Here is a 12,347-nt window from a genome sequence, read left to right as displayed (position 1 = left end):
AAATAAACTTTCTACTGAACTGGTGTTTATGTTGGTTACAACAATTTGTTGGAGACATTAGCTTTGAAATCCAAACTTCATTGGAGGTGAAAAGGGAATACATATAATTTTTTATAGTTTTCTAGAGTCCTATTAACATTATTTTAAGAAGATGATGAAGTGATGGTCACGGTGTATATGTAATTTTTTATTTCTCTATAACCTATGGTAACTTTCTAGAGTCCAGTACGGCTAGAAGCCCAAAAGAAACCGGCTGTTTCTAGTATTATTTATGTAGATTACCATCCAACGGTTTAGATTTATCAGATGACATCCAACGGTTTAGCATTGTCAGATGATGTCATGATGACGTGGCACAGTAATTTTGTTTACCACGACGCGTTTAAGTCTTTAAAGATGATATCCAACGGTTTAGCATTGTCATATGATGTCATGATGACGTGGCTCAAAAAATTTTGTTTACCACGACGCGGTTTAAGTCTTTAAAGATTCCACGAACCAAACAAATAAAGTGAGATATGAGTAGATGGACTAACTCATTTTTCAAACCACAAACACCCACATCATGTCCCCTTTCTTCCAAAATTAAGGCTTTGCTTAGTTCACCCCAAAAACACAAAACTTTTCAAGATTCTCCGTCATATCGAATCTTGCGGCACATGCATGGAGCATTAAATATAGATAAAAATAAAAACTAATTACACAGTTTGTCTGTAAATCGCGAGACAAATTTTTAAGCCTAGTTACTCTATGATTGGACAATGTTTGTCAAATAAAAACAAAAATACTATAGTGTCGTTTTTCTAAAAAATTTTGGAACTAAACAAGGCCTAACTAGGGGCAAACTAAAACACTAATGGATATTACAAGAGAGCTGAAACAATAATTCAATTAGGTTAACCATAATCGAAAAACTTCACATCTTTCGGATTTCCAGCACGAATGTTTTGTACATGCAAACTATTTCTGAGACAAACAAATAGATCATATATTGATTGCCATGAAATTGAGTAATCAGGAAAACCATTAGTGGACAATAAGCCATCCTCCCATCCTTATGAATGAAAGAATCTAAAAGGAGAACGATCACTGGAAGCTGTCTTAAATCAATGGTGACTCGGTTTAGTCTAGGGTCATTCTGAAGCGACACTTGAAATGTTTATTCAGGCCTAATTTACCTAATTGTTACTTCATTTCATCCTGTAGAATGTGCCTGCCGTCTCAGGTTCTTGCTGCTATCAGCTGCAGAATACCTTTTCGTCGTTGTTAGTTTCTGTCCATCTGGCAGTTTAGCCTTCTTTGGCAGCTTCTCAAGTGTGACCTCATCGACACAGGACTCGATTTTTCAGACTCCTTTGTGATCTCAACTCCAAGTAATCTTACATGGGAATTACTGGAGTATTCGTGGAATCTGAAGGGAGTTCTTTCGCTGGAGAGGCAGCCTTTGATAACCAGTAGTCCAAACACTGGTGATGGGGATCTAGAGCCTCTATTTCCTATCGACGAATAAGTGAATTTCTTTGTTAGATTATAGTTCCTGGTACTAAAAGTTACCAACTTTCAAAAAAACAAAAAACATTCTTGATCTCACTAAAATTATACCTGAATGATTTGTGGGGACAAGAACCCAAACATTTCAAGCCCATTTACAGAAACAGGTGGTAAAAATTTAGGAACGCCACATTTTCCAATTCTGTGCAGGTTTTCTATTTGTTCATTGACCTTGTCTCTAACACTATCCCAACAACTCATTGGTGAGGTGTAGTGAAAGAGACATCAGAAACCTGCTCTAAGGTCACCTGTAATTAATTCAGCAAGAAATCTTTACTGCGACCACAAGAAATCAAAGAGAGTTCCACCATGAAAATAGAAGAACATGAGAATCATATTTATACCTTAAACAATGGTCCAAGAGGTCCAGCATCTAGGACTTCTGAAACATAAAAGCACCACGCTGTCGGATCTTGTATATTGTAAAATGTAACTCGACTTCTGAAACCTGCAATGACATTATTTACTCACCACAATTCTAGAGGACCATTTTACTATCCCAAATGCAAATTGCACTACTTTATTACCTTTAGGAAAAATAGCTTGATTATTGAACCACTTTTTGCCAATCATTACCATTCCATAGTCTAGTGGCTCAACCTGATGCCTTGATGGTTCTTTTATTCTGGAACTGCATGGTGGATCCTCTATGTTGAGATTAAGACAATTATTCTGGACTCCTTTTCCTTGCTGGAATCCTGCTGGCTTTTGAAGGTCATCGCATTGATTTTGATTGCCACCAAATCCAGAAACAAGATTGGCATCAATCGCTAATCCTGAAAATTCTGTGCTTTTACATGAGTCCATCTTCCTGTGCTTCAGAGAACCAGATTGGCAAACTAAGCCTAGGTGGTCCTGTCCCCAGCAACAAACTGCAGCCGGATCACCCTCCAGAGCTGCTACAAGAGTATTAAGCTCCTCCATGCTATATCGAAACAATGTAATTTTCCTGTCCATTCCACATGAACAAAGAAGATTCATATGGTTTAAGCAAGCAAAGCGGTTAGGTGTGCACTGGCAACTGACAGCAGACAAGTGCAGATCATAAAAGCATGAAAAACACTCTCGGTCATTGGAATCGTAATCCTTGTCCATCTTCTTACTTTTCAAAGTAACATTCGCCTCCCATGCAGCACCCTCCTTCTTAACTCTTGTCTGAATAGTGAAAGAACACTAATATAAAATATCAGTATGCTAATCCATTAAGAGGCAGATAGTAAGTTCCAATATTAATAAGCTACTACCTTAATTGCATTTGTCAGGACGCCATCCTTTCCACATGTGTTCAGCCATCTGTATTCTCCTTTACCACTCTTGCAATTCAAAAGGTTCATCCAAAGTTGTCTGATAGCTTCTTTTGCAGCCTTCAGTAATAACTTGTCATGTGATATGGATGTCTTGCAATGCTGATCTCTATAGAGCTCAGCAGCACACTGTCCATGAGGCAGCCAATCCACAGGAGCGACATTTACTGCCTCCGCACAGTTGAAACCACAGTTGAATCCAGAATGGTATGCTCGTGGTAGTGTCAGAACGAACTCACCTGACTTCTGAACAGCACGATAAACAGAAACTCCTTCTGATTTTAGAACAGATGGAGATAACTGTGTAACCTGCTCCAAGAAAATTCAGAATGAAAATGGATGAGATACATATGTTCTCTAGCACAGGAGGAATTCTTCACATCACAGATAAATAATTGTAAAACATTGTTTACAAAAATCAGCAACAAACCAAACATCCCTAATAACTAATTGCCATCTCATAATGTAGCAATAGATCCTACATAATAATACCAAGTACAGCATTCAAGACAAAAAGGAACAATGTACTGCTTTTAATGCTTAATAGTTTTGGTGGAAATTTGTTATGGTAGGGCGCACCTATCAGAGGAGGCGCCGTAGCAGTGGCTAGAGCCACGGGTTAGAAGAGAGGAATTATCTTAATTAGTTATTTGCTTGTGGGGATAATTAGTTAATTGTTTAAGGGGGTCTTTTATCAATTTGTAAACAATGCCTATAAGGCTAATGGTTTGAGTAACAAGAAGGGCAAGCCTGGGATTGGAGATTATCTCCCCTTGGGCACCCGGCCCTGTTTTCCCGTCACCCTATTGTCGTCCAGCCCTAGCCATTGCTTCCCCCTTCTCCCTCGCGTCTCTCTGATCACGGCGCCCCCTCACCGCCGCCGTGACCTTCCTTGCCGACCTCCTTACTCCCCTCCATACTTCCTCAGGAGCAAAGGACGCCGACGTACCAACCTGGTATCAAAGACCATGTCGACCTCGGCCTCGCCATCTGCTCCCGTGCCGCCGTCGTCCCCGGCGCCACCCACCACCACCGCACCCATCCCACCGATCACCACCACCACACCGCTCATCACCACCACCTCAGCGCTCACCAGAGCGCAGCCGCCGACCACCTCCCAGCCCTCGGCGCAGGGGCTGTCTGCCACCGAAGCATTCAACCAGCTGACATCCGCCATCTATGGCATGCAGCGACAGCTTGGTGATCTGTCCATCCGTGTTACCACGTTGGAAAGCGCGGCCATTGCATCGCCGCGCGCGCCACCGATCTACGGCCTGCCCGGCTATGGCGGCATCCCCGCACTCCCAGCGCCGGCGACGGTCGCGCCGTCCCTGGGCTCCTCCTCGGGTGGCGTCCTCAACCTCAGCGCGCCCGTGATGCAGACACAGCAGACCTCGCTGCCCAACTCCCTCCCACCCCAGCAGGTCTCCATGCCCTATGTCCCGATCACCCAGATATCCTTCCCTCACTCGCCATTGCCTATTCCACCCCTCTCCACTATCCTGGCGGGCGTACCATACCCCCAGCAGTCCTTCAACTACACCACCCCCATATAGCCGATCCCACAATCCACCACATTAGAGATATACATAGATATATATTAGATATGTATAGCTAACTCATAGAGTACGTGTTGTACACGACTTGTAACCCCAAGCCGTCCAGGCTTGTACCCCAAGCCGTCCAGGCTATATATGAAAGGCCACCCCCTCCCTTTGGGTGTGCGGTGTATTTGCCCTACAATACCTTTCTACATGGTATCTGCGTGCGTCCGGGACAGTTTAGGGTTAGGGTTCCTGTCTTCCGCTGCCCTCTCCTCCACGGTGCCGCCGACCTAGCCCGGCGCTCCCTCCCTGCCCGTTCAGGCTGCAATCTGCACCTGTTCGCCACCGCACCATCCATCGCCATGAGCACTGATTCATCCAGTGCGTCCTCCACCTCCAGTCTGGCCGGCTCCCCTTCCATGCCGGCCCTGGGGGATGCTCCTGCACCAGCGATCTTCTCCTACGCCACCATCAACGTGAAGTCTCACGTCCCGCTCGTCCTCGATCTCAAGCTGCCAAACTTCACCAAGTGGTCCGCCTTCTTCACTGCCATGTGCGGCAAGGTTGGCCTGCTAGGTCACATCGACGGCTCCATCCCACCCCGGCCCACTGATCGCAATTGGTCGCAACCCGACGCCTGCGTCCGGAGCTGGATATATGGCTGCATCGACGATAGCGTTCTCGACCTCGCCATGGAGCCAGATCAGACGGCACGCGATCTCTACGTCGCCATTACGGCTCTGTTCCAGGCAAACCAGGCCACCCGCGCGGTTGTCCTGGGCCAGGAGTTCCACACCATGGTGCAGGGAGATCTCACCATCGACGCTTACGCCCAGAAGATGAAGCAGACAGCCGACGCCCTCCGCGACGTTGGCCAAGCCGTCTCCGAGCCTCAGCTTGTGCTGAATTTGCTTCGTGGTCTCAACCCGCGATTCGCAAATTCTGCGGACATCATCGCCAACTCGGCGGTGCTTCCGTCCTTCACCTCAGCACACAATACCCTCCGGCTCAAGGAAATTCGCCTCGCCTCCGACGCCAAGGTCTCCTCCGACACTGCCCTTACTGCAGTTGACACCTCCGTCCCTGTGCCCAGCCCCTGTTCATCCCCTTCCTGTCGCTCCACCCCTGCCCACCCCAACCGTGGTGGCAGTAACGGTGGTGGTGGCAAGGGTGAGGGCAAGGGCAAAGGTAAGGGTAATGGCGGTGGTGGCCGCTTCCAGCAGCAGTCCGCCCCGTCTCAGGCGGGCATCCCGGCGTCCCTCCAGCCTGCCCTTGGTTCTGCATGAACCCATGGGCTGGTATGCCCCTGCAGCAGCCGCAGTGGCAACATCAGCCACAGTGGCGTCCCCCCCCCCCCCCCTTGCGCCTCTGCCGCAGGCGCACACGGCGTTCGCCCCCCCTTCCATGACAGGCGGATGGGATCAGGGTGCCCTCATCGCTTCACTGAACCAGATGGCACTCCAAGGCCACGCAGGACGACCACTCACATGGCCGCCAGCGACGGTATACTTCTTTCCGGTCTCCCTCATTCGCCGTCCTTCATAACAGTCGGCAATGGGGCATCTATTCCAGTCTCTAGTCGTGGCACTTCTATTATTCCTATAGCTGATCATCTCTTCAAACTCAATAATGTTCTTGTTGCTCCACATCTTGTTCGCTCGTCAATTTACTCGTGACAATAACTGCTCTATTGAGTTTGACGCCTATGGTTTTTGTGTCAAGGATCTCCAGACCGGGAACGTGATTCTACGCTGCAATAATGGAGGGGACCTCTACACCCTTTCATCATCCCGTCCACCAGCTGCCACCTATCATGTTGCTGTTCCATCATCCTTGCGGCACTCCCGTCTCGGTCATCCTGCACCCGCTGCCCTAGCTCGTCTCAATAAAATTTCAGCTATTTCATGTAATAACTTAGATCGTGCTGTTTGCCATGCCTGTCAACTTGGTAAACATGCTCGGTTGCCGTTTACTAGTTCTTCATCACGTTCTTCTGTTCCCTTTGCACTTGTTCACTGTGCTGTGTGGACTTCTCCAGTTCTTAGTGTGTCTGGTTTCAAATACTATCTTGTGCTTGTGGATGATTATAGTCATTATTGTTGGTCGTTTCCTCTTCGGCATAAACCAGCCGTGCATACTCAGCTTGTCAATTTTGTTTCCTATGCTCACACCCAGTTCAATTTGTCAGTCAAGTGCTTTCAGGCAGATAACGGCACAGAGTTCATTAATAACTAGCCGAAACCCCCGCACTTCATTCCGCTGGGTCATCCCTATACAGCAGTGTCGGTCGCACGCGCGTTCTTCCGCGACATCGTGCGCCTCTACGGTTTCCCCGAGTCGATTGTCAGCGATCGTGATCCTGTGTTCACGGGCGCTGTGTGGCGGGATCTCTTCAAGCAGGCCAGCGTCAAGCTGCGCATGAGCATAGCTTTCCACCCTCAGACAGATGGCCAATCCGAGGCCGTCAACAAGGTGCTGGGCATGTACCTCCGCTGTCTCACGGGGTATCGCCCTCGCGACTGGCTGGACTGGCTGCCGTGGGTGGAATACTGCTACAACACTGCGTTCCATAATGCTCTGCGGGCCTCTCCATTGATGGTCGTCTATGGCCGTCCGCCGCCCGACTTGCTGCCCTACGCCCCGGGGCGCGCCCAGACGGAGCTGGTGGGTGTGTTGTTTACTGATCGTGATGAGTTTCTTCAGGAGGTGCGTTCCAGGCTGCTGCAAGCACAGGACTAAGCGCGCCGGTTTTACGACGCCAAGTACCGCGCGCTGGAGTTCACGGTGGGGGACTGGGTGTGGCTGAGGCTGCTGCATCGCCATGTCAAGTCCCTCGCGCCCGGCAGCAATAGCAAACTTGGCCCCAAGTACGCTGGGCCGTATCAAGTGGTGGAACGCATCGGCGACGTCACATACCGTCTACGCCTACCGGATGCTGCCCATATCAATGATGTCTTCCATGTTGGCGCCCTGAAGCCGTTCCGGGGTCCGGCGCTGACCACGGTCCCGGCCCTACTGCCCATGCACCACGGGCGGCCACTTCTCCAGCCAGAACGCGTCCTGCGGGCCAGCCTACGGCGCGGCGTGTGGCACGTGCTCGTTCAGTGGCAAGGACTGCCGGCGACAGAACAACCTGGGAAGAGGCAGCTGAGTTCAGGGCGTCCTACCCCTCCTTCCAGCTCGAGGACGAGCTGTTTTCAAAGGAGGGGAGAGATGTTATGGTAGAGTGCACCTATCAGAGGAGGCGCCGTAGCAGTGGCTAGAGCCACGGGTTAGAAGAGAGGAATTATCTTAATTAGTTATTTGCTTCTGGGGATAATTAGTTAATTGTTTAAGGGGGTCTTTTATCAATTTGTAAACAATGCCTATAAGGCTAATGGTTTGAGTAACAAGAAGGGTAAGCCTGGGATTGGAGATTATCTCCCCTTGGGCACCCGGCCCTGTTTTCCCGTCACCCTATTGTCATCCAGCCCTAGCCGTCGCTTCCCCCTTCTCCCTCGCGTCTCTCTGATCACAGCGCCCCCTCACCGCCGTCGTGACCTTCCCTGCCAACCTCCTTACTCCCCTCCATACTTCCTCAGGAGCAAAGGACGCCGACGTACCATAATTCAACTATGTTATGTCAAAACAAAATAAAGATGAACTTGGCAGTAAGTCACTACATAGCGATCTGCCAATTATATAACAGAAAAAAGTGGTTACCAGCTCATGAAGTAGGTCAGGCTGTTCTTCAAACAGTTTGGGTAAGTTTTTTCTCATAGATTCTTCCAGCTTTACAGCCTCACCACCAGGGACACCATACCAAACTTTTGGTTCACCAAAATGCATGTAATTCAGAGAATAAAGAAAATGGTCTTCCACATGCTGATATAAACAGATAAATTAGAATGTGCTCCATGAACAACAATGTCATAAATCATTTATGCATTTTTTTCCAACCACCATATATATCAATGTAATCCAAAACGAACACTGAACAGCACACTCACACTATATAATTTTTTGCAGCGTCAATCCCAATAGGATCTCTTTACTGAGTATTGGATCAACATTTCACGAGAGAAATGGTGAAACAGATTAGCTAAGAATCTTTACCCAGCAAAATGAAGAGAAGCACATTCCTACATAAAGCCATGGGACAACAACACCAGATATATCTTCATCTTCAAATGAGATAACAGAATCAGGCAGACGTGGCAGATTATTCAAGTTCCAACAAGACACGCCATATGGATCTTGCTTATTTCCATCTGAAGAAGATAATTTAACAAAACCACTACCAAAGGTTGCAGTGTCCAAATCAGCACCATAATCCACCTGGGCAAAGGAAGTTTGATGTTGATAAGTAATAATTTGATTAAATACTGAACAACATGATCTATGTATTATTATCTACAGACAGACCTCAACTTTATCACTAGGGCATACGACTATCCGCCAATATTCTCCCTCGATTTCCTCCGCAGATGGTTCCCACATTTTCATGTGGTTCTTAATTTCAGAAATAGAAATTTCATCACTCCCTTTCATTCTGAAATATTTCTGCTTGAACTCATCAGCATATTTCTGAAACTCATCTAATGTGAAATCAGACCCAGATTGAAAGCCAAATTTCTCTTCGGAGTCCGCACTTGAAGTAGGACATCTGTGTGTCATCCCAAACCTCAGTCTCTTTCTTTTCCTCTGAACTCGAGGTTGTGTTCTTTTCATTGTGGGTTCCGTGTTTTGAAGCTTGTCAACTTGTTGAACTCGAGTATTGAACTCTGTACATTTCCAGAAACTCTTCTCCTTCAGAGGACACGGAGGTTTCCAAGAAGATGGTGGAATAATACGACAAATTCCATATCTTTCTGCTTGCGAACGAATGCTAGCAATGTATCCGATTGCATCCTTAAATTCCTGTCAGAAAACAATATTATTCAAATAAAACTATAATGCTATTTCTTGTAATACTGCTCGAAATTAACAAATTCATAATAATTCTTGCAAGAAACATCAAGTTACCTAGTCTTTACATGTCCAACCTTGATAATTTTTAACATATTTGTGAACAAACATTAAAAGGTTCAACTACATGAGTTCTAAAACATCAATGAAAAGAACAAAGGAATACTATCTTATCAAGTATATGTATATCTCATTGCACAATTTTGTGCAGAGACATATAATCTACAAACCTCTTCAGTTGGAGTGAAAATGGGGGCATCATCAATTTCAGGTCTCTGTGATTCACCTGGATGCCACATTCCACATGTCTACCCACAAAAAATGAAAGGGGAATAGCTAAGTTATATACATAATAATCAAAATATCTGAACAAATCAATTTGAATCTTCTCAACGTCTTACAGTTGTAGCTCCGTCAATGTACTCCGTGAAACTTCTTGATGAGCAGTGATCCTGAAATAAATAAAAGTTAGCCATTCTAGTATCAACTTTGTTGCATGAACATTCCACTTTGTTTTGAAAGTATCCAACACCCTCAACCTAAACTTTCAAAATAACTATGTTATACCAGAAATATATAATTTGCTGTTTCCATAAATTATGGTTTTGTTCAAATAATGTATCACCAATTTGCATTTGAGTTAAAAATTTGTTGAATCACCAATTGTATCATGAGTTAAAAAAATATATATGTGCAAGTGCAGCCGAGCAGAATAGAAACAAAATATGAATTAATTAGATAGGTTCCTTTCTCAAAATTGAGAAACCAATAAAATCATTTTCCTTAAAAAAGATCTTTTCTCCCAAATCTTTCATGTCAAAGGAACCCATTGTTACTAAGTAATTATGCAACTTAATGGATGCATTCATATATCAACTGATTCAAATTATAGCAATTTAGAAACATGGAATTTTCCTCCCTTAAGGTCATATTATCTGATCTGCTGAAAATTCCTCCCATCCTAATCTGCATCAAACACATTCCCATCTGCAGATCAACATATGATCCCTACGGATCTACTCAATCACCTAACAGTGACATCCAATTTAGTCAGGATCCAGTACCAAACAATCAGTCTCACATAAATCCATGCACGGTAACAAACAGCACGTGCAGCAACACATTTACATCTCCTCAATGCAACCAGCACATACTACTACTACTCTAACCACACGAAAAAGGGTATCTTTATATCTTGATATGCGGTCGCCCATAACGAACAGTTCTTATAGACAAGGACGGGAACGGAGCAAGAATAGAATACACGGTACAAACAATGCCTGATCTGCGTGCATATGTGCAGGAGACCCTAACATGCGAGGCCACGGCCGTGGCGCTGGGCCCCGGCGAGGCCACGGCGCCTCCGCCGCCGCAGCGCATTCGCTTCTTCTCGCCGTGCCGCGCAGGGCCGGCCTCCTCTGCGGAGGCGGAGGAGGAAACCATGGGCAAGATTTGGTGCGAAGAGGACGACCCTACCCGTGATGACGGAAAAGAAGACCTCGTGCAGTCTTGCTTTTACGGGGGAATTTTAGGTAAATTATAATGGCGCTTAAAGCATAGTTTGTCATTCATCTTTTCCAACCTAAATTTTTTAGCAAAATAAGAAAAAATTTTCTCCAAAAGTTTAACATCTTTCTTTCTCATCTTTCTAGAGCCCCTCTAAGCCTTGCTTAGTTCGCTAAAAATTTTGAATTTCGCTACAGTAATACTTTTTTTTATTTAACAATTATTGTCTAATTATAGACTAACTAGACTTAAAAGATTCGTTTCCTAAATTACAGTTAAACTGTATAACTAGTTATCTTTTTTATCTAATTTAATGCTTCATGCATGTGCCGCAAGATTCGATGTGACGTAATAAACAGAAAGAAAGATAGGGTTTCGTGTGAAAAAAAGAAAGAGAAAAAGATTTAATGGAAAGGCTTAAACACGTACAACAAATTGAAAGTTCCTGATACAAAACATAAAACCAGTGCGTAGAAAAAAAATACCAATAAAAAAATAGGATAGAAATATAGAAAATTCTTGGAGATAACTTTTTTTTTATCCTCATACTAATTTATAAGTTAGCAAGTACCATATTTTGAGTAATAAAATATGAGGATCTCCTAGAGATGCTCTTATATATTTAACAATTTTTATTTTTACTACATTTACCTATATGGCACACTAGTTCGGCTAACATGGTGATAAACAATTAGTACAGGCATGCGAAAATGTCTTTGCTACCCCTACCTCTCCTCTCTCTCCCTCTCCAACAACTGGGTCTCGTAACTCCTATCACAGCCAGGTGAGCTCCACTTTTCAGCTGTGTTTGTTGTCGCCAACTAGTCAAGTACCCCCATTCGATTCCCACAGACAGGACGCGAGAGTGAGGCCATCGAATAGAGCCATCGATCAGCCATGGCCACCACTATGAACTCTGCCCGGAGGCAGCACTCGACAGCACAAAGGAGTCGAGCGGGCTAGCAAGGTCGCTACTTGCGTGGGTGCACGAAACTAGCGTTCCAGATACCTACATGGGCGACCTAGACACCTACATCCCGATAGTGCTGCCGCTTGCCCTCACCTGACACCTAGACCTCGGCACCACGCTCGTCTTCACGGCATCTACAAAACCGTGACGGGCTCACCTATGGCGTGCTGATGCCCGTGCAGCCCATGAAGGCGATCACGGCCACCGCGTTGTCCAACGCGTCATTCGGCGTCCCCGAGATCATGGCTGTGGGAATCCTGACCACAACCTTCGTCCTCCTCCTTAGCGCCACGCGGCTCATGCAGCTTGTCTACTGGGTCATTCTATGCCCGTTGCATGGTACATGTTTTATACATGATCTAAAACAGAAACTGGAAATACAAATGAATAGATCGGGATTAATAGGATTAGACCGTCAACAAAGGGAGTAGTAGGGGCGGCAGAAGTCGATCCCGATGCTGCCATGGGTCGGTGTAGATCTGCGCTGGGCAGCGACGGTCGATGTCGATGACGGCGGTGCGGATG

General features: G+C 45.9%; 1 pseudogene; it reads right to left on the bottom strand.

Annotated features, from left to right (window-relative positions):
* Positions 876 to 10,865, bottom strand: LOC8058309 (annotated as a pseudogene).

The sequence above is a fragment of the Sorghum bicolor genome, chromosome 9 (genome assembly GCF_000003195.3).
Source record: "Sorghum bicolor cultivar BTx623 chromosome 9, Sorghum_bicolor_NCBIv3, whole genome shotgun sequence".
NCBI lineage: Eukaryota > Viridiplantae > Streptophyta > Magnoliopsida > Poales > Poaceae > Sorghum > Sorghum bicolor.
Note: the sequence above shows the minus strand (reverse complement) of the source record. Positions and strands in the feature narration are given on the sequence as shown.